Source organism: Dermochelys coriacea, chromosome 14 (genome assembly GCF_009764565.3).
Source record: "Dermochelys coriacea isolate rDerCor1 chromosome 14, rDerCor1.pri.v4, whole genome shotgun sequence".
NCBI classification, from domain to species: domain Eukaryota; kingdom Metazoa; phylum Chordata; order Testudines; family Dermochelyidae; genus Dermochelys; species Dermochelys coriacea.
The window spans coordinates 36,292,931-36,316,086 of record NC_050081.1 but is presented as its reverse complement, the minus strand read 5'-3'; the positions used below and the strand labels follow the sequence as shown (position 1 = coordinate 36,316,086).

The window sequence follows — 23,156 nt, the reverse complement described above, 5'->3', positions numbered from 1 at the left end:
GAAAAGGTTCAGAGAAGGGCAACAAAAATGATTAGGGGTATGGAACGACTTCCGTAGGAGGAGAGATTAGTAAGACTGGGACTTTTCAGCTTGGAAAAAAGATGGCTAAGGGGAGATATGCTTGAGGTCTATAAAATCATGACTGGTGTAGAGAAAGTAGATAAGGAAGTGTTGTTTACTACTTCTCATAACACAAGAACTAGGGGTCCCTCAATGAAATTAATTGGCAGCAGGTTTAAAACGAATACAAGGAAGTATTTCTTCACAGAGCACACAGTCACCCTGTGGAACTGCTTGCCGGAGGATGTTGAGAAGGGCAAGACTGTAACAAAGTTCAGAAAAGAACTAGATAAAGTCATGGAGGATAGGTCCATCAATGGCTGTTAGCCAGGATGGGCAGGGACGGTGTCCCTAGGCTCTGTTTGCCAGAAGCTGGGAATGAGTGACAGGGGATGGATCACTTGATGATTCCCTGTTCTGTTCATTCCCTGTGGGGCACCTGGCACTGGCCACTGTGCGAAGACAGGATCCTGGGCTAGATGGACCTTTGGTCTGAGCCAGTAGGGCCATTCTTATGTTCTTATGTTCTGGGAAGGCAGTGGGGACCAGTGAGTGAGAGTAGGAGGTGCTGGGAGCCAGGACTCCTTGGATTCTCTCCCCAGCTCTGAGAATGGGTATTAGGTGGGTAACTGCCTAGAGTGATCCCAATTCCTGCTGTTCTTCCACTTCATTCACTCCCTGGATCCCTCTGTCCCTATCTCTTAGCCAATGGGTCCCCGAGTAGCACAGACTCACCTGCCCTTCTCCTTGGCACACTCACAGTCGTCTCAGCAGGAATGGGAGCTGGGTGGATGCCTCAGATGGCAAGATGAATAGTCAGGGAGCAGCAACGGGGACTTATTTATCTTCAAATCCATCTTCTCATTGGGTGTGCACACATGGGGGAAGGAGAATTTGGGCCGACTGGGTGGAGCTGTAGGGGAGGAGTCAAGGGCTTTGGGAACAGAGATCCTGTTGGGCTCACAGGATGAGAGGTCTAGGGACTGAAGGGCTGTGATCCCTGAATTGCAGCCACCTCTGCGGAGGGGCAGCTGGGTAACAGGAAATGAATTGGGGATCCTGTGTCCAAAGAAAGCACACTGTTGATTTTTGGGAAGGGGGCAAAATGGAATAAGTAAAGGGGGTGTTTAGCCAGGGGATCCAGGTGCATTCCCCACCCTGGAAGGATAGTGCCTGGGGATGTTCAGTGTCAAGCGGGGCTTATGGCTAATGAGCTGGTGAGCACTTGCTGTAGCACAGCACCATTCTGGGGCATTTGGTTCTGCACCGACTCCAAAGGGACAGCGCCCCCTATGAGTCCCCACACTCCTCCCTGCTGCATTGATCCCCCCTAATGCCATGCTGGGATATGGAGGTCAGCACAGACTGTGAGGGGAGAGGACTCCCTAGTGAGTGCATGCATCTCTTCGGTAGGGCACATCCTAATGCCACACGCCGGCTTGTCAACTTGATTGAATTGGCCTTGTTAGCACTGACCCCGCACTTGGTAAGGCAACTCCCATCTTTTCAGGTGCTGAATATTTGTACCTGCCTACTGTATTTTCACTCCATGCATCTGATGAAGTGGGTTATAGCCCACGAAAGCTTATGCCCAAATACATTGGTTAGTCTCTAAGATGTCACAAGGACTCCTTGTTGTTTTTTCTGATACAGACTAACACAGCTACCCCCCGGGAAACCTGTCTGGAGTCAGCACCGCTGTCCAGCTCCCTGTAGCATCTGCAGACTTTTGGAGGTCTCCTTTTCAAATCCTGCCTTTGCTGCAGCCCTCTTAGCTTGTGAGAGCTGCTCCAGGCGAGATCCTGGTTCTGACATCATATGATTGAGTCAGGATCATTAATGACAGCTCTGGGCATCTTTGTTCCTCCTGGGAGGTTGGGAGTGGGTCTGAAATTGCCCTAAGGTCCTGGGCTGCTTTTTATCCTCAGTTGGCAATTGGGGTTTTGTTTCTTCTAGTTGCCACCACTAGTCACAAGTTGGTCACTGTTGACCTGAGTTGGGTGAGTCATGGCAGAACGCTGACTGCATATTACTTTGGCTTGGTAGAAGTCAACGTTTATTTCTTTATAATTTTGATGGATAATCTCAACGTTTGTTTTAAAGGATTTTTTTCCAATTTTTGTTAATTTCAACCTTTGGGCAATTCTGGGGGCAGGGCAGACAATTATTTAATGACAGGTGAGAGCCAATAAGTTAAAGTTTCATGTACTGTAAAACATCAATTGTCAACCCCCCCCCAAAAGATATAAAGTAAGTTTAACTTCAATACATTTTCAAGCAGGATTTTCCTTATTTTGAGTATCTGTACATTTCATTGATTATCAATGGAAATATTTTTCCATCAGATTGTGTGTGCGCAGTGAAATCGATGTTTAGTGACGTGTACCGATGTACTGTAATCCTTCCAAGCCTAATATCGGTAATGAGATTTAGCATAGATATCTGGGGCAGCAGAGAGGAGGGGAGTTTCTGCTGGGTGGGAACTGCAGGGAACTGGCAGAGCTGTGGAGGGGGGAAGCCCACAGCTGGGAAATCAAGGGGCTGTGGGTCAGGACCCATGGGGAGAAGTGAGGGCTTGGATGGGGCAGGGGCTGCAGGATGAGACTGATGGTAATCGGCAGAGCTTGAGGAGAGGGATGGAGCCCAGAGCCGTGATAGCATGGGGATCAGATTGGGATTGAGGAGCATCGGTAGAGCTGTGGGGAGAGAGGAAGCCCAGGGCAGTGAGGGGATAGCCAGGGGCTTGTGGGTCAGGAGTGAATAGATATCAGGTGAATTTTTTTCCTGGGGCTAATTTAATGCATCCTCATCCTGTTTGTTCTTCTGTTGATCCAAACAAGTCACACGTCGGGTAATCAGTTGACTTGTGTGTGTGTCTTTCCGTGCCCTATGCAGCTCTGCGCAGATAGCTGGTTTAGCAGACCTCGATAGCATTGGCCAGCATTGTTAAGTGCCGAAGGTTGGAACATCATTAGTAACGCTGTTCAGGCCACTCGGTGCTTCTGTCCTTGGAGCTGCAATGTCATTCGAAGATACTGCAGCATGTTCATTCAGCAGACCTCGATGTTACTCATAAACGAAGACCACAGGCTCAGTCCGGTGGTGAAGGCGCTCAGCCAGGTTTATTGTCAACGAAGCACGGTCCTAGCTCCCTGGGTCAATGTCTACACTTACACATGTATGCTCGTTACAATGGACTCAGCTTAGTCAGTGGCGGGACATTCCTCTGTCCCTTTTGCTGAATAAAGGGTTAAGGCCGCAACATTTATAGGCTGAGGCAAAAAACGGGAATACACAACTTACGTATTTCATGACATCTGTTTGCTACCTCACCTTGTTCCTGAAAGCTTGAACAAAAAATCTCTATTCATTGTTCTGTGAAACCGTCTTATCTTGTACCCGATTGGGATGTCTCTGTACTAGCTGGAATATATTTACGTAACTGGCTAGTGCCTACAATATTACCAAGAACTTTGCCAAGTTCATGTACTGGACAGTGAACTTCTGAGCATCTGCTTTAATACGTGGCCTGACTTTAGTTCACAGCCTCTGGTTCAGGCCTCGGATGGTGCAGCTGGCCCAGTACTCCTGCCTTTCTCTACTACACCCCGTATAAATCCCCGCTGGGAAACTCCCACCCGGGGGGTTCCTAGGCCTCAGAACTGGATCTGCCACCTTCCAGGTGCTATTTACACCAGGAAACTGTCGTCAATCTGCGCTGGGGAGTCATCTCTCCTTGGCCCAGTGATGCAAAGAAGGCCAGCATGGCCAGGGCTCTGCTCCTTGCAGCTGCTGCCCCGCTGTGCCTTGGGCTGGAGTAGGTTGGAGGGAGGGGTGGCATGGCTCGGCCCATGCTTAGACTAGGGGACAGCTTTGCCTGTCTTGGCCCATAGGGCCACCAGAGGGATTCTGCTACAGCGTGTACCCCACAGGGGTGTGCTGGCTGCAGGGGGCAGAGGGGAGGGGGTTGTGTGCGGATGGTCACCCACCTCCCTCCCCACATCTCTCTATCCTCCCGCCCCCGTCCATCTCTCTGACTCTCTCTCTGTGCCCATTTGCACCTCGCTCAGGGCGGTCTGCAGTGCCTGGAGTGCACCATTGCGATCCCCCAGGTTGGCTGTATGCTGAAGGGGGACACCTGCATTGCCGGGCTGGGCCAGTTCTGCAGTGTCATCACAGTCATCCAGTGTGAGTCCAAGACACCCCCTTCTCACACTCTAATGTGCCTTCATTTACACACAATCCCCCAAGATCATCAGCCAGGAGAGAACCCCGGACTTTCAGGACCAAAGCAGTAAGCTGTCACTTGGACTGAAAAGAGTGCTCTGTTAGCTGGCAGCAGTAGTAGGGCTGTTATCTGATGGAGGATAGGTGCTAGAGGACTCTGTGTGTGTGTGATGCCCATTCCAGGCACTAGCATGGGAATTACACTAATACTCATACATCAGCCCCCGCCCCCCATCTCTGCACTATCACACAGTGTTCAGCTTAGAGAGAGGGGGGCTGCCAGTCTCATGGTCCCAGGATGGGCATTGCCTTTGGGGGTCTCACCCAGATCATTTTGGAGAAGGTGATCCTGTGCAAATGGTGTCAAGGGCACTGCGAGAGGCTGGCTGGGTGGGGTAAGCCAGCTGCAGCCACAAGGATTTTTGCAAGAAGACCCCTCTCTGTACAATCTCCCCTGATGCCTTGGATGATGCCTTAAGCCTTTGCCCATTGCCCTAACCCTAATACTGACACCCAAACACTACCACCCCAACCTTAAAACTGATACTTTAACCCTATGCCCACAGCCTTAACCCTAAGATTGACACCTTAACCATATGACCCCTATCCTAATTCTGATGCCCTAAACCTATGACCATAGCCTTAACCCTAACACTGAAATCATGACCCTATATCCACAGCCCTACTGTAACACTGACACCTTAATGCTATGCCGAAACCCTAACCCTAAAACTGAGACCTTAACCCTATGCTCATAACCCTCACCCTAACCCTGACACCTGAACTCTATGCCCATAGTGATAACATTGACGCTGCAACCTTAAATGTATCCACATAACTCTAACCCTAACACTGATACCTTAACCCTACGCCCATAGCCCTAAAAGTAACACTCACACCTTAACCCTATGCCCATAGCCCTAACCCTAATACTGACACGTTAACCCCATGCCCATAAACCGAATTATAACACTGACACCTGAACCCTATGCCCATAATCCTAACTCTAACACTGATGCCTTAACACTATCTCCACAGCTCTAACCCTAATAGTGACACCTCAACCACATGCCCATAGTGATAACAATGATACTGGCACACAAAATCTATGCCCATAACCCTAATCCTAAAACTGACACCTTAGCCCATGCCCATAGCTCTAACACTAATACTGGCACCAAACCCTAACACTGACCTCTTAATTGGAAGCCCATAGTCCTAAACATAATAATGATACCTTAACCCTATGATCACAGCCCTAATCCTAACAATGAAATCATAACCATATGCCCAATAGCCCTTCTGTAACAGTGCCACCTTAATCCTACGCCCAAAACCTATCCCTATACACTGACACCTTAATCCAATTCCCATAACCCTAATCCTGACACTGACACCTTAACCGTATGTTTGTAGCCTTAAGCCTAATACTGACATCGTAATCATATGTCCATAGCCCTCGCCCTAACACTGACATCTTAACCCTATGCCCATAACCCTAATACTGACACCTTAACCATCTGCCCATAACTTTATCCCTAACACTGACACATTAAACCTATGCCCATAACTCTAATCTTAATACTCATATCTTAACCCTATGCCCATAGCCCTAACCCTGATACTGACACCTTAACCCTATGCCCATAGCTCTAACCCTAACACTGAAATTGTTATCATATGTCCATAACACTAACTCTGATACTGATACCTTTACCCTATGCCCATAAACCTAACCCTAATATTGACAGCTGAACCCCATACCTATTGTGCTAACCCTAATACTGACACCTTGACCCTAAACTCATAGTGTTAACCCTAACAATGACATCTTAAGCTTATGTTCATACCCCGTCCTAACAGTGAGACCTTAACCCTCTGCCCATAGCTCTAACCCTAACACTGACACGGTAACCCTATGCCCATAGCCCTAAATCAAACACTAACTTCTTAACCTTATGCCCATAACCCTAACCCTAACACCGGCATCCTAATCATATGTCCATAGCCCTAACCCTAACACTGAGACATTAACCCTATGCCCATAACCCTAAGACTCCCGAAACCAGAGCCTTATCCTCCTCCCCCAGTGGCATGACAGCAGTCCTCTCTAGCTGGATAACATCCTCAGCCTTGCAAGTCTCCATATGAATAAAGTCAATGAATTCCTTGTGTGCATGGATCCTCCTCAGCCTGGCCACCTCCTCCTGTAGCTCTCCCACCTGCTTCCTCAGAGATTCCACTAGCAGGCACCTCTCACACTGGTCAGGGATATTTTGTGTGTCACTAGCAAAATTATAGCATATTTTAGTAACAACCATACAGCACAATCTCAGAACTTTATACATACTAGTGATACACATATTTGGATAGAACAACAGGTTGCAGCGGATCATGACCGTTCATACGATACCATGCATTGTATGAAATATCACAGCCATATATGAATGATGAATCTGGGGGTTCCAGGGTGTCATTCAGAGGTACAGTGTGTCACACTCTCCCCAAAGCTCTTACCTCAATACTTGAACCCTACCACTGAGACCCCAAATGTATCCCCAACCCTAACCCACCCCAATGCTACTGCCTGAATCCCATCCCTTAATCCTGTCCCCCAACCCATACACTGACACCCTAATTGTAACCCTGTTATGCTTCTCTTATCCCATAACCCTATCACCCTACCACCTAACCCAACCTCCCAGCCCTCTCGTCCTGTCCCCCACCTCTACACTCTGCCCCATCCCCACTAATGCTGACCAAGAACCCCACTATTTAACTCCACACCCAGTCCTACTCTACAAGCCTGTTGCTTCTCGTATAATGCTAACCGCATTACCCTAACCCTGAACTTAACAGTTCCAGCCACCCTACCACTTAACCTTGTCATAAATATAACGGGAAGGGTAAACACCTTTAAATCCCTCCTGGCTAGAGGAAAAACCCTTTCACCTGTAAAGGGTTAAGAAGCTAGGATAATCTTGCTGGCACCTGACCAAAATGACCAATGAGGAGACAAGATACTTTCAAAAGCTGGGGGGAGGGAGAAACAAAGCTCTCTCTCTTTCTGTGATGCTTTTGCCGGGGACAGAATAGGAATGGAGTCTTAGAATTTAGTAAGTAATCTAGTTAGATATGCATTAGATTCTGATTTGTTTAAATGGCTGAGAAAATAAGCTGTGTTGAATGGAATGGATATTCCAGTTTTTGTGTCTTTTTGTAACTTAAGGTTTTGCCTAGAGGGATTCCCTACGTTTTGAATCTGATTACCCTGTAAGGTATTTACCATCCTGATTTTACAGAGGTGATTCTTTTCACTTTTTCTTCTATTAAAATTCTTCTTTTAAGAAACTGAATGCTTTTTCATTGTTCTTAAGATCCAAGGGTTTGAGTCTGTGGTCACCTATACAAATTGGTGAGGATTTTTATCAAACCTTCCCCAGGAAAGGGGGTGTAGGGTTTGGGAGGATTTTGGGGGGAAAGACGTTTCCAAACGGACTCTTTCCTAATAATACCGGTTAGACATTTGGTGGTGGCAGCGAAAGACCAAGGGCAAAAGGTAAAATAGTTTGTACCTTAGGGAAGTTTTAACCTAAGCTGGTAAAAGTAAGCTTAGGAGGTTTTCATGCAGATCCCCACATCTGTACCTGAGAGCATGTGGGGCACTCTCCTTGTCCCTATAACCACTTCGACTCCTCCCCATACCCTGCCAGCTGGCTGAGAAAACATCTGTCTCTGTGGCTTGTATTGTATAGTGGCCCACAAGTGTCATCAATAAACCACCAATTTCCTTAGACTCCTTGGTGTGTACAGTTCTTCTTCACAGTCCAGTGAGCACCATCAAGGAGGGGATTGGAGCTAGTGGGTTAGAGCACAGAGGCCGGGGGTCAGGATTCCTGGGTTCTCTCCGAAGGACTGGGAGGAGAGTGGCATCTAGTGGTTAGAGCAGAGGGGGGCTGGGAGTTAGGACTCCTGGGTGTTCTCCCTTGTCTGAGGACGAGAGGGGGTCCAAGGGTTAGAGACGTGTGAGCTGGAAGTCAAGACGCCTGGGTTCTATTTCAGACCTTGGAGGGCATTGGGGTCTAGTTGGTTAGACCGGAGAAGCTGTGAATCAGGACTCCTGCGTTCCATATCTTTGGGTACAGAGTGTGATCTCTGCACTTTGTCATTTCCCTCTTCAAACACCAGAGCAGCATTTACCCCCATGTAATCTTTGTTCCCCATTATCTCAACACAACTCCCATCGCACCAACACTCACTCTCTCCTGCTCAGGAGCAGCTAATCAACCTCACACACCAGGGCTCTGTCTCCAGACTGAATATGCTTTAATGCACTGGGGGTGGAGGAATTGCAGAGGGAGGGTCAATCCATGGATTCCCAGCTGGTTCATTAGCAGGATCCTCGTTAATGAATTGGGAAGCACTAACAGGATCTGGATCCTCTGGTCTGCATGGAGGGTTCCCCCCATGAGGGGATTGTAATTGCTCAGCTCTTCATTCACGGCCCCCCGGGCTGGGCACGTCTGCTCCTGTAGAACACACAATGAGTGGGGTTAACAGCAGTGGGGATGAGCTCAGACTATGCGGGGGTTTGTCTACTTGTAAACAGGAGAGGAGATCTGCAGGGGAAACCAGGTGCTGCACAGGCTCAGTATGGGATGCTCACCCCCTTACGGTCAGTGCTAATCTCTGTGCACAAGGGGGTGCTTTTCTTCAAAGAGCGGCATGGGGGGGAGTCAGGAGAGGGCTGTCCCCCAACATTTAGTGCCCCCAGTACTATATTCTAGGAGTAGGGGACGCTGTTCTGTTAGAGTTCCCGTGTTTTGCAGCATCTGTGACCCCAGGGTCCAATGTGCAAGGTTCTGTTCTGCCTCCCATAAGAGGCCCCCTAGCACACAGGATTCCCAGTGACTATTGGATTCTCCTTGAATCCCTGTCTTATACAGTTACACAGTGGGTGCATCCCTCCTGAGAGCCAATTGTATGTCATTCTTTCTTTGCCACCGTTCTCTTCTGTGTCATTACAGGCCACTTACCCTCAGCCCGCAGTGTCCTTGGATCCATCTCTTCATCCCCAGCCACTCTACTGGGAATCCCTCTGTCTGAGCTCATGCCTCCTTCCAATGAAATGGGGGCTCCGTGGGGAAACATTGGAGAGGAAACACGGTTGTCATCTTCCTACCCAGAGGGGCTGAGCAAGAGAAGATGGGGTAGAACCAGGGGCTGCCCCACAGCAGATGAGATCTGGAGTTCCCAGGATATGCAAGTTCTACCCCAGACAGGAGAATGGAGCATCTCTAGGAGACCAGAAGATCCCATGGAAATGGGAATGTGAGCTGGGATCTCTTGCTTGTAGAGGGGAGCCATCTCCAATCTAGCCAAAGGGTTGGGGACCTGGATGGCTGAGAGGGGTGGGGAGAGACGGGGCCTTTCCCCTCTAGGGCTGCCATCCTCTCATCCCACTGATGCTCACCTGGCCCCAGCCTTTGGTTTCTCTGACAGCAGTGATGCCAAGAATTCACAGCGCGAGGCGTGTAATGCCTTCTCAGCTTTGGGCGGCTTCAGGCTGATGTGCTCAAAGTTCTGCTTTGCGGGGTCGTAGGTGGGCCACTGCTTCCCGCTGTCCTCTCCCACCAGGGGTTTCCTGCATGGAAAATGAATATGCCCCACTGAGGTTAGTACTGTGGCTTGGTGGGGACAGGAACATGCTCCAGCTGGTGTCTAACATCCCAGATGCAGTGATGATTATGAGCCAACTTGAAAAGTTTGGCCTCTTTCCAACATGGCTGCCATCCCATGTTGTTGCTAATGAGAGTGAAGCCAGAGGCTGCCCTCAGTTAAGATGGGTGCTGCCTCCCGGTCTTTTCATATGGGGTGATGCTACAGGTTGCCCTTTATAAACATGGCCACTTTATTCCGTTGTTCTCCATGAAATTGAAGCCACAGGCGGCCCTGAGTAATAATGGCTGCCATTGGCCTATGACCTTTTGTGAAATGAGACTTCCCCAAGGGAAGATGGCCACTGTTTTCCATTGTTTGCAATGGGACCGAAGCCAGGCTTCCCTCAGAAAAGATGGGCATCCTTTGTGCTCACAGACAGGACAGGGCACGGTGGGGAGCGGAGCAACATGCGAGGTGCGGGCATGGGGGGAGCATGGACAGGGAATGTGGGGGCATAGATTGGAGGATCTGAACTGGAAGGGAGTGTCTAGTTTTGCTCTTACTTAAGATGGCGTCTCTCACTTGTCCTTTCAACTAGGATGCTGCCCTTACAAAAAAATGACCACCATATCTCACTGTGATAATGGAGATTGAAGCTGCCCTGAGTCAGCTGCCATTTGCCTACAGCCCTTGCACATGGCAGCCAAGTTGTCCCTAGGAAAGATGGCCACCACCCGTCCTTGTTCTTAAGGAGGCAGAAGCCACAGGCTGCCCTCAAGGAAGATGGCTACCTTTCCCCATGGTTTCCAAAGGGATAGAAGCCAATTGCTACCCTCAGTTAAGATGGCCTCCCTGAACATGAAGACTGGCAACTAGCAGGGATGTTGCCTGTCAGAAAGATGTTGGAGGCAGCCTGCTGGTAGCTATAATTTGCAGATGTCCCAGGTGCCCCGTGCAGTGCCCAAAGCTGCACAGTCGGGGATTTCCCCATGTTTGATACTCGCAGTCTGTGTCACATTGGTTGTGGGACTGCGGGGATGCGAACAGGGTATGTGTGAGAACACATGGGGGAGGGGGAGAGAGTGGCCCTCCCTAGAATCATAGATTCCAGGACCAGAAGAGACTACTGTGATCATCTAGTCTGACCTCCTGTATAACTCAGGTGACAGGAGTTTCCCAAATAATTTCTAGAACAGATCTTTTATAAAAAGATCCAAACTTGATTGAAAAATTGTCAACAACGGAGAATCTGCTACAACTCTGGTTAAACTGTTTCAATCATTGATTACTCTAACTGCTAAAAATATATACCTTTATATGAAGTCTGAATTTGTCTTACTTCGACTTCCCACCTTTAGATCATGTCAGACCTTTCTCTGCTAGACAGAAGAACCCATTATTAAAGATTTGGTCTCCAGGTAGGTAACTTATAGACCCCTTCACCTTCTCTTAGTTAAGCTACTAAATTGAAATCCTTGAGTCTATCACTATAAGGCAAGTTTTCTAAACTTTTGTCATTCTCGTAGCTCTTCTCTGGACCCTTTCCAATTTATCAACACCCTATAATTACCCAGGTGTTCCCATTTACTCTTTTTGTAAATTGGAATGACATTATTTTTCTTCCCCTCTTCTGAAGCTTCCACAGTGCTCCAAGACATACTGAAAATCCATCCTCAGCCAGCTCTTTCAAAACACTTGGATATAAATTTTATCTGGACCTGATGGTTTAAATATGCAGCTTCTGTTTAACGTCCTCCAGAGATACTAGTGGAATGGTGAGTGTTGTCATCCCCATACAATGAGACTATATCATCTGGTTTCCCCCCAAATACAGAACAGAATTATTTATTGAACGCTTTTGCCTTTTCTGCATTTCTATCAATAATTCTGCCATGTCCACCTACTAAAGGACCAATCCTATTGTGAGGATTCTTTTTATTCCTAATATATTCAAAGAACTCCTATTGTGCTAAATTCTGCTGGACATAGATTTCTCTGTGCGTCTTTTTGCTTCCCTTATCAATTTTCTATAATTCCTAATGTCTGATTTATATTCATTACTATCAACTTGTGCTTTCTTCTATGTGTGGTATATTATGTTTTTGTTTTTTACAGCTGCCTTCCCTTCCCTAATCTGGGAAGAAATTGGCCAAAGCTGCGTGGCTATAACCAGAACGGAGAATGTTGAAGAGGTTTCTTTTGAGATTTTGCTTGTTTATTTTTCATGCAAGGGAGCATGTCTTTTTATCTATGCTCTAATGTGTGCTTAACAGTTACATCACCACAGTTTCCTCAGGCAGAGATGTGAAAAAACCACACCCCTGACTGCCACAGCTGTGCTGACCTAGCCCCCGTAGTTATAATGATGGAAAGATGCCTTTGTCAATGTAGCTCCTGTTTTTTGGGAAGATGATTCTTCCCAACTACTGGAGCAACCCTGTTTACTGCTGCAGGTTGTATCGACAGGATGAGCTGACATAGCCATGCCTGAATAGTGTTTTTAGCATAAACATCCCCTGCGTTTGTGTAGCAGGGCTGGGAAAGGGCAGGCAGAGCTTTGAGGTCATTCACTACTACTGAAAACCTTGTTTCCTTGAAAGAGGATGGGTGTGTTCGTAGGACCAGCGACATCCTGATGTGGGAAGAAGGGAATTATCCCTAACCTGTAACTAGGGGGCTCAGATTTTACCTTCTTGAAGTAATTTCAGCTCTAGATCAGGGCTTCACGCAAATAGGTTAACTATTTTTCAAAGACACCCCTTCTTTGCCCTGGCATTGAGCCGGGTCTTTCCAGATGTTGCGGACACCTGGCCAAAGAGTTACAGCTGCTCTCATGGTCTGGCTCGGGGACAAGAGGAATGTGATGGATTTCCTTACCCGGTGCTGTCAAACTCCACAGTGTACTGCATCACCTTGTGGCTCAGCGCTACCTCAGCCTCCGTGTGGTTGGCTCCTCCCATGGATGCCGGGGTTCCGAACAGGTAGGACAGCTCAGAGCCGGGTGGCACCCCCGTCCACTCAGGTGTAGTCAAGCTGCTAGTGTGGTGGGTGAAGTGGTAGGTGTAGACAGGACTGCTGGCCTCTGCCTCTTGCCTAGCCACCTCTGCTACCAGGCACACAAAGAGGTAGTCACCAAAGATTTGATCCATGGCCCATCAGTACCGTGCTTCCCCTGCTCCTCCCCCTCTTGGCTGTATCTCTGTGCCATGGCCTGGATGGCCTCTTCTGGTGCCCCAGGCGCTATCAGCCTCACCACATGCAGCAGCTCCTCCCAGCCGATGTTGCTGGAATTCTTCAGGTTGAATCTCGGGGCAGCAAAGAACAGTATGTCAGAGCCTTCACTGGCGGTGAAACCGGCCACGATGGGCATCAGCTGGCCGTGCTCAGCCTGCAAGAGTCTTGGTGGTGGAAGGAAAGGAGGAAATCCCTATCTGGTGTTGGCACAAAGGGCAATCCCAGCTGCTTCTTGGGGCTCAAGACGGAGAACTTGTGTTTGGAGAATTCCCCTGCTTTCTTCCCCTGTAGGCAGCCCACCAGGGCCATGCTGTTAGCATTGGAGCAGCCAGTTGCCGGCCCAGCCTCTGGCCTCTCTCATTGGCCTCATAAGCCCATGGTGTGTTTGGGGCGCCACTCATCAGCACGGTGCTGGTGAAAAGGGGCCGGCTCCCTGGGGAGAGGAGGTGGAAGCCGACCGACGCAGCCCCAGTGTCCTGTCCAGTGAATATGAAATGGGCTGGGTCCCCGCTGAAGGCGGCTGCATTGTCCTGCAGCCAGCGCATTGCCAAGCGCTGGTCCCACAGGCCAGCATTCCCCATGGTGTGCGGGGACAGGGACAGGAAGCCCAGAGCCCCCAGTTGGTAGTTCATGGAGGTCACAATCACTTTTGCGGTAGCAGCTAAGAAGCTCCCATTATAGATGTCTAGTGAGGCTGCACCTGAGAAGAACCCCCCGCCATGGATTCAAACAATGATAGGGACCGGTGTGTGGGGCTGGGGATGGGACACCCAGATGTTGAAGAAGAGGCAGTCTTTGGACTGCGGCGTTTTGGGTGTGAATGTTTCAGCCTCAGGGTAACCAGTAAGCGGAGGCTGGAGGCAGGCATTGCCGAAGCTGGTGGCCTCCAGGTCGTGGCTTGGTGGGGAAGCAACTTCTGGAAGCGCAAGGCCCACACAGGGGGCCCAGCGTAGGGGATGCCCAGGAAGACTGTCACTCTTCTGGAGCCGACCTGGAGGCGCTTGCCCCGGATAGGGCCGGTGGTGGTGAGCACCATGGTGCCATCATCATTGGAGCCAGAGCTGGGGCCCGGCAGGGAAAGGAGGAGCAGGCAGAGGAGCATGGGAAGGAGTCCAAGCATCACAGCAGCTAGAAGGAAACACCACCCTGTCCCCGCGAGGGAGTTATTGGGAAAGGTATGGGGCCTTTCCCCTGGGGAGTGCTGGTTCCCATCCAGAGCCAGCTACATAAATTTAGATAGCAGGAGGGAGCTCCCTACATCAGCCTAGATCCCCGTTAGCAAATACAGAATCCTGGTCTATACCACTGTTTTCTGGCTCCCTGCTCAGCTTCTAGTTGGCATCAACCATGACCATAGCCCTAGGAAGACACTGGGGTCTAGTGGATTAGAGCAAAGGGGGTTCTATTCTCACATCTGAGAATGGGATCTATGGAAAGGGTAGTAAATGGGTAATTACCTAGAATGATCCCAATTCCAGCTGCTCTTCTACTTCATTCACTCCCTTGACCCCTCTGTCCCTATCTCGGTGTCAGTGAAACAGATTCACCTGCCCCTCTCCTTGGTGCAATCACAGCTTTGTGGCTCTCTCTGTGTCTCACGGTTCAGCACAAAGGTGAATAGGGGATGGTGGAACAAACAGGATGTCTCCAATGCTGAGAATAACAGCCAGGGAGCTTATTTATTCTCAACTCTGTGTCCTCATTGGTCTGCGCACACACAGGGGGAGGAGGATCTGAGCCGGAGGATGGGTCCGGAGCCAAGGGGTTTGCAAAGAGAAACTCAGTTGAGTAAACAGTGTGAGAGTTCTAGGGACATGATCCCTGAATCGGGGCATCCTCTGTGGAGGATCAGCTGGCTACCAGGAAGTGACTGGGGAATACCATATCCAAAGAAAAGAGAAGTGGATTTTAGGAGAGGAGGCAGAATGAGATAACTGAAGAGGGTGTTTAGCCAGGTGACCAGGATTTATACCCTTCTTACGAGAGAAAGTTCTAGGGGATGTTCAGTGAGAAGGGGACCAATGAATTGGTTACTTCTAATGTTAAAACCAGGACTTGCTGCAGTACAGTGCCCAACTGGGGCATTCGGGTCAGCCTCGACTGTAAGGGGTACTCCTGGGGGAATTCTGTGCCGCTGTCACGCACAGAATTAATGTGCCATGCAGAATGTTTTTTTCCCTCACAAATGGGAGATGGGGTGCAGGGACACATGGAGGAGGGGAGTGGCTGAGTGGGGGTCACAGGGCCACATTGAGAGGGAGAGGGGTGGCTCACTGGAGGAATAGGGTCACATGAGGAAAGGGGCAGATGTGCCTGACTGGATGAGAGAGACTTGGGGTCAGCCAGGGTCGTTAATGACCTGAAAATCAAAAAGGAAACCTACAAAAAGTGAAAAAGAGAAAGAAGAAGGAATCCATAGGCCCTCTACTAAGTGGGGGAGGAGTGCTAATAACCGAAGACAGCAAGAAAGCTGAGGTACTTACTACCTATTATACTTCAGGTGTCACAAAAAATGTTAATGAATACCAGATACTCTACAGAATTAATATTAACAGCCAGGGGAAGGAACACAAGCCAAAATAAGGAAAGAACAGGGTAAAGATTATTTAAAAAGTTAGATGTTAATGCCAGCGCACACCTGTCTGAGCCTGCTACGATTTCCGTACCCTCCCGTGCTGAGGAGCTGTGCCTAGCAGAGCCGTGGCTGCTGGTTAATTTCATACAGGGGCACAGCGGAGCTCTGGAGTGGCCCTGGAGCGGGTGGGGAATTGGACTCAGGGGTGTGTGAGCTGTCCCTGGCTTGGCCCCGCTTCTTCCGGCTGCCACTGGGTCAGTCATGTCCCCTCTCTGTGCGTCAATGAGGAAGGTGGGGCTCATCAAGCGGTCCACCTGGGAGAAGGAAAGCTCAAATTTCAAATAAGGAGGTCAGGCCCGGTGGGTGGGTAATAAGAGTTATGTCAATCCCACATGGTCTGCACCACCAGCTCCAGCTTCCAGGACAATGCTTAGGTGGTGGGATTTGGCTCTTTCCCCTTAGGGGTGGCTGATCCTGACCCAGCCCCAGAGTGAGTCAGGGACTGGCTGGCTCAGGGGACGGGGAAAGAGATATGGAAAGAGATTACCCTGTGGGGGGGCTCTGGTTCCAGATTTTGTCATTCCTATCGGTGTGCAGCGAGTTATGGAGGCTCAGTCTGTTGCCCCAGAATTTGACATTCCTGCGTGTATGTGATGAAGCGGGACTGTTTTTAATGTTTCCTCTGAATAGTATGGGGTGCCTCAGTTTCCCCTATGCAGTTCTTAAGTATCTAGGGGGTGGGATAAGGGTGTATGATTGTTGCAGAGCCCTAGAGGGCAGGTGTGTGCAGGGGTCTGGACACAGAGAATGGCCGACACCCTGTTTCCTGGCAACTGATGGCCTGGCCCTTCCCCCCTGCAAGGTGAGAGATGAACGGTTGGAGAACAAAGGAATCAGGTGACCTCCTGGCCTGGGAAAGGTACAAAGCCCAGAGGAGGAGGGGCTGGAGGGGGAGTCACTTTGGGGCTGGCTGGGGACATGGAGTGAAATGCAGATGGGATTGTCTGGCTCACTGCCCACCAAAATGGACCCAGCTGAGGGGTCCTGTTCTCTGTACCTACAAGCTCTGTTTTAGACCATGTTCCTGTCGTCTAATAAACCTTCTGTGTTACTGGCTGACTGAGAGTCGCATCTGACTGTGAAGTTGGGGTGCAGGACCCTCTGGCTTCCCCAGGACCCCGCCTGGGTGGAGTCGCTGTAGGAAGCGCACAGTGGGGCAGAGGATGCTGAATGCTCTGAGGTCAGATCCAGGAAGGTGGAAGTTGTGTGAGCTGTGTGTCCTGAAGACAGTCTGCTCACAGAAAGGAGACTTCCCTAGAGTCCTGACTGGCTTCGTTGGGAGCAGTTCCAGAGCATCACCCAGGGACTCCATGACAGTGTACCCCAGAATTTTATAGTACTGCAGTCAGCCCCTCTTGCGTGTTCAGCCACTGCCAGCTGAAAATGAAACATCCCATAGCTAGGAAAGTCTTAGGCCTTTGAGAGGCAAGCTGCATGCTTGCAGTTTGCTAATCTGAATGGGAGGATGGGACAGGAATTTAATGGATTATAAAGACTGAAGAGAGTGAGTGAATAGTTCCTTGGTTTTAAGTGCCCCAGGCATATGACTAGAAATACTAGGAACGTTTTGAGATAATGTGTTGAAATGAGAATTGGTGATGTAGTAGAGGTTACTATGCTGACCCGCTGGGGTCCCTGGCTATAGGCTTTGGTTAAAGTTAGCTATAAAAGATAAGGCAAAAGAATTTGCTTTGCAGCAGCCCGAGGAAGTTTTCCCTGGGCAGGGACCTGGCATCTAAGCTCTCCCGCAGTAAGACGAAAGAGGGTGCCCGCTGGAAGCCTGGCTGCAGATCCCGCCAAACCATTTCGTCACTCTAGGAACTCTAGGAAAATATAAAGGTTTTGAAATGCTCTAAACCTATTGCGACAGCATGTGTGTCTGTGCGCGCGCACTCCTGCTTGTACCAGTTATCTATCAGACGGAGGAGCTGTGCTCCCATTGCATTATTCCTGAAACCACCTGGAGGGAAACAGTGAAGTTACCACTATTTTGGGTTCTGAGAAACCCTGCGGAACAAGTCCAGCCCCCCCAGGTGGGCAGGTGCCCTGCCCCAAACTCCACCAGTCTTGGAGCAGGTAGGCGGAGACCTGATTGGACCACATATTTCCAGCTCCATAGAGGAGATCTGTACAGGGATGTGGGTTGTGGGGACGGGGCGCTGTGTGCATGTGGGGAGCTCTCTCTGTGCCTATAACCACTTAGTCTTCTATCCTTCCTGAGAATGGGGTGACAATTGTTGTCTGCGCTGCCAGCTAGCTGGTTAAAAACCTGTCTCTGTTGCTTGTACCCTATAATTGCCAATTTCCCAACACTCCCTGTCCACTAGCTAGGCGGACAGGGGGTCCAGTGGATTAGAGCAGGAGGCTTGGAGTCAGGATTCCTGGATTCTGGCTCAGCTCGGAGAGGGGAGTGGGGTCTAGTGCATTAGAGTGGGGAGTGGGGCGGCTGGAGAGTCTGGAATCTTGGGTTCTCATTTGGGCTCTGGGTACACCGTGTGATCTCTAGGCTTTGTCATCTGCCTCTTCAAACCCCAGAGCATCATTTCATCATGTAATCTTTGTTCCCCATTATCTCAACACTTAACTTCCACCCCCCCAACACACTCACACACACTCTCTCTGTCCCCCGCTACTCAGGAGCAGCTAATCAACCTCACACAGCAGGATACTGTCTACACACTAAATATGCTTTAATATGCTGGGGGTGGAGGAGTTGCGGAGGGAGGATCAATCCGTGGATTCCCAGGGGATTTATTAGCAGGATCCTTGTTAATGAATCGGCAGGTGCTATCAGGCACTGGATGCTCTTGTTTGCAGGGAGGATTCCCCCCATCAGGGGGTTGTAAGTGCTCAGCTCTTCATTCACAGCCCCCCGGGCTGGGCACGTCCTGGGTCTACTCCTGTGAGACACACAGCGAGTGGGGTTAACAGCAGTGGGGATGAGTTCAGACTATGTAGGGTTTGGTCTACTTGCAAATGGGAGGGGAGACCTGCAGGGGAAACCAGGTGCTGCGCGGACTCAATATGAGGTGGTTGCCCCTTACAGTCAGTGCTAATCCCCATGCACTAGGGGGCGCTTTGCTGCAAAAAGCAGCATGGGGGGCTCAGCAGGGGACTGTCCCCACACAGTCAGTGTTCCCCCCAGTGCTATATTCCAGCAGTAGGGGATGCTGTGCTGGTGGAGTTCCCGTGTCTCCCAGCACCTGTGAACCCCAGTGTCCAATGTGCAAGGCTCTGCTCTGCCTCCCGGAAGAGGCCCCCTGGCACACAGGATTCCCAGTGACTACTGGATTCTCCTTCGCTCCTTGTGCTACACAGTTACACAGTGGCTGTGCCCCTCCCCAGAGCCAGCTGTGTTTCTTTCTTTCATTGCCTCTGTTCTCTTCAGTGACATTACAGGCCACTTGCCCCCAGTCCCCACTGTCATTGGATCCATCCCTCCACCCCCATTCCTCCTGCTGGGAATCCCCCTCTGAGCTCAAACCCCCTCCGCTGGAATGGGGGCACTTGGGGTTGGGCTGGTACAGGAAACATGGGTGTCATCATCCTACCCAGTGAAGATGGGTCAGAAACTGTGGGTCCCCAATGCAGATGGGTACTGGATGTAAGATCTCCCACAGGTAGGAGAATGGGGTACCTCTAGGAGGCTAGGAGATCCCATGGGGTCCTTCCCCTCTATGGGGAGCCAGCTCCAATCCAACCCCGGGTGTGTGGGGAGTGGCTGGCTCAGAGGGATGGGGAACACCAGACCTTTCCTCTCTAAGGATGCTGTCTGCTCACCCTGCTGATGCTCATCTGTGAGGTTCGGTTTCTTTGCGAGCAGTGATGCTGGGAGGCTGCAGTGTTGGGTGAGGAGCATCTCCTCAATCTGGGAGACCTTATTTTGATGTGGAAGAAGTTTTGCTTTATAGAGTCATACTGAGTCCACTTCCTTCCCTTGCAAGCATCCTGGGGAGAAATTAAACATACCACATAGAGGTTAGTACCTGGGCTTGGAAACTATGAGAACTTGCTCCGGCCAAAGTGTGACATCCTGGAGGCAGGGGCCATTAGGAGCCAATGTGCAAAGTTTGGCCTCTTTCCAAAATGGCTGCCATCCCCTGTTGTTTCCAAAAAACATGAAGACACAGGCTGCCCTAAGTTAAGATGGCTGCTTCTGCTTGTTCTCCTCATATGGTGTGATGCTACAGGTTTCCCTTTATAAAGATGGCTGCTATTTCCCATTGATCTTGATGACATTGAAGCCACAGGCTGCCATGAGTCATAATGGCTATTATTGGCCTACAGCCCTTTCCCAAGAGAGATTGCCGCTAGGAAAGATGGCCACTGTTTCCCATTGCTTGGACAGGGACTGAAGCCATGCTTCCCTCAGGGAATATGGATATCCTTTGTGCTTAGGGGCAGAGTGGGGAACTGAACCATACGTGTGTATGTGGGGGGGGGGGACAGGAGGACAGCGAAGGCCACTGAAGTGTTAGGGATTATGGGGGCACTAATAGGAGGTTCTAAACAGGAAGATAGTCTGAAGCCACCATATGCCCTCATTTAAGATGGCCTCTCTCGCTTGTTCTTCCAAATAGGATAATGTCACATGCTGCCCTAACCAAAAATGGCCACCATCTCCCACTACAGTCAGAGAGGTTGAAGCCACAAGCTGCCCTGAGTTGGCTGCAATTTTCCAACAGCCCTATAATTACCCTGGTCATCCTATTTACCCTTTTTATAAATGGGCCCAACATTTGCTATCATCCAGTCTTCTGGAACATTCCCAGTGCTCCAAGATGTATTGAAAATCAAAATAGACAGGCCAGCTAGCTCCTCAGCCAGCTCTTTTTAAAAACCTAGATGTAAGTTATCTCGGTCTTCTAATTTAAAAATGTCTAACTTTAGTAGCTTCTGTGTAACATCCTCCAGAGATACTAGTGGAATAGAAAAAGTGTTATCATCCCCATGCAATGAGACTATTGTATCTGTTTTTTCCCCAAATACAGAGCAGAATTATTTATTGAACAATTCTACCTTTTCTGCCTTAAAATTGATAATTCTGCCATTTCCAGGTAGTAATGGACCAAACTCATAGTCAGGATTCTAGTTTCCTAATATATTCAAAGAACTCCTTATTGTCCTTAACTCTGCTGGTTGTAGATTTCTCCATGTGCCTCTTTGCTTCTCTTATCAATTTTCTACAATTCTTAATATCTCATCTGTATTCATTAGTATCAACTTCCTCTTTCTTCTATGTGTTGGATATTATCTTTTTAATTTTCACAGCTGTCTTCTTCGCTTCCCTAATTTGGGAATGAACAGATCCAAACTGGTTGGCCAAGATGAAAACAGGGAATGTTTTAATTTTAAAGATTTCTTTTGGAGTCTTGCTTGCTTGTTTTTGGTGGAAGGGAGTATCTCTTGGTAGCTAAGGACAGGTGCATGCTTAAATGTTAAATTGCCACAGTTATCTCAGTTAGAGATGTGGAAAAAGCCACACACCTGACTGCCATAGCTGTGCTGACCTAGCCTCTAGGGTAGCTGTAGTTATGTTGATGGAAAGATGTTTTTGTCAATGCAGCTCCTGATTATTTGGGCAGCTGATGTTCCTCCCCAGCTGGAGCAACCCCGTTTGCTGCTGCAGGTTGTATCAACATGATGAGCTGACGTAGCCATGCCCTTATAGTGTTTATAGCATAAACATCCCCTGAGTTTGTGTGGCAGGGCTGGGAAAAGGGCAGGCAGAGCTTTGAGATCATTCACTGCTAGCTGAAAACCTTGTTTCCTTGAATGAGGATGGGTGTGTTCGTAGGACCAGTGACATCCTGGTGCGGGAAGAAGGGAATTATCCTTAACTTGGACTCAGGGGCTCAGATTTTACCTCCCTGAAGTAAAATCAGCTCTAGGTCATGGGTTTCAACCAAATAGATTAAGTATTTTCCAAAGGGACCCATTGTTTGCCATGGCATTGAGCAGGGTCTTCCTCGATGTTGTGTTCACCTGGCCAAAGAGTTACAGCTGCTCTCATGGTCTGGCTCAGGGGATCAGAGGATTGTGGGGGATTCTCTTGCCTGTTCCTGGTGAACTCCGCATCGTACCGTATCACCTTGCGGCTCAGCACTCCCTCAGCCTCTGCGTGCGTGTGGTTGGCTCCTGCCAGGGACCACAGAGTTCCAAATGGGTAGGGCAGTTCAGAGCCATGTGGCACCCCTGTCCATTCAGGTGAAGACAATCCACTGGGGCACTGGTCGAAGCTGTCGGCGAGCACGGGACTGCCGGCCTCTGCATCTCGCCTAGCCACCTCGGCTACTGAGCACACAATGATGTAGTCACCAACAATTTGTTTCATAGCCCATCGGTAGCGTGCCTTGCCCTGCTTCTCCCCCTCCTGGCTGTACAGCTGTGCCACAGCCCAAATGGCCTTTTCTGGTGCCCCGGCACCATCAGCCTCAAAACCTACAGCGGCTCCTCCAAACTGATGTTGCTGGCATTCTCCAAGTGTAAGGTGGGGGCACAAAAAAGTAGTACGTAGGAGCCTTCATTGGCAATGAAACCAGCTCCGATGGGCATAGGCTGGATCTGCTTAGCCTGCAGGAGTCTTGATGGTGAATCAGGGAGAAAATCCCCATCTGTTGTTGACACAGAGGGCAGCCTCAGCAGCTCCCTGTGGTGCAAGACAGAGACCTCGTGTTTGGGGAACTCCCCTGCTTCCTTCCTCTGCAGGCAGCCCACCAGGGTGGAGTCACTGCCAGTGACGCAGCCCAGCAGCTGGGCCAGCATCCTGCCTCTCTTGGGCCTCCTTGAGTGAAATGCAAACCGATGGAGAGGTTGGGGATCCACTCTGCAGCATGGCGCAGGTGAAAAGGGACCGGCTTCCTGGGGACAGGAGATGGAAGCCGACCGACGCAGCCCGTGTCGTGGCCAGAAAGCATCACACAGGCTGGATCCACACCGAAGGCAGCCATGTTGTCCGGCAGCCAGCGCAGTGCCAGTCGCTGGTCCCACAGGCCGGCCTTCCCTGGGGCGGCTGGGGGCAGGGACAGGAAGCCCAGCGCCCCCAGCTGGTAGTTCATGGAGGCTACAATTATTTTCCTGTTGGCAGCTAAGAAGCACCCATCATAGATCTTGAGGGAGGCTGCCCCGTGAAGAACCCACTGCCATGGAGCCAGACGAGGATGGGGCCTGTCCCATTGGGCCAGGGATGGGGCACCCAGATATTGAGGAAGAGGCAGTCCTCGGACTGCGGTATTGTGGGTGTGAATAATTTAGCCTCAGGGTAACCAGTAAGAGGAGACTGCAGGCAGACGTTGCCGAAGCTGGTGGTCTCCAGAACGTGGCTCCACGGCTGGTGGGG

General features: G+C 49.9%; 2 pseudogenes; one reads left to right on the top strand and one right to left on the bottom strand.

Moving 5' to 3' along the window:
* Positions 1 to 23,156, top strand: part of LOC119842653 — a 1,040,433-nt pseudogene that overhangs the window by 670,131 nt on the left and 347,146 nt on the right.
* Positions 8,269 to 14,302, bottom strand: LOC119842647 (annotated as a pseudogene).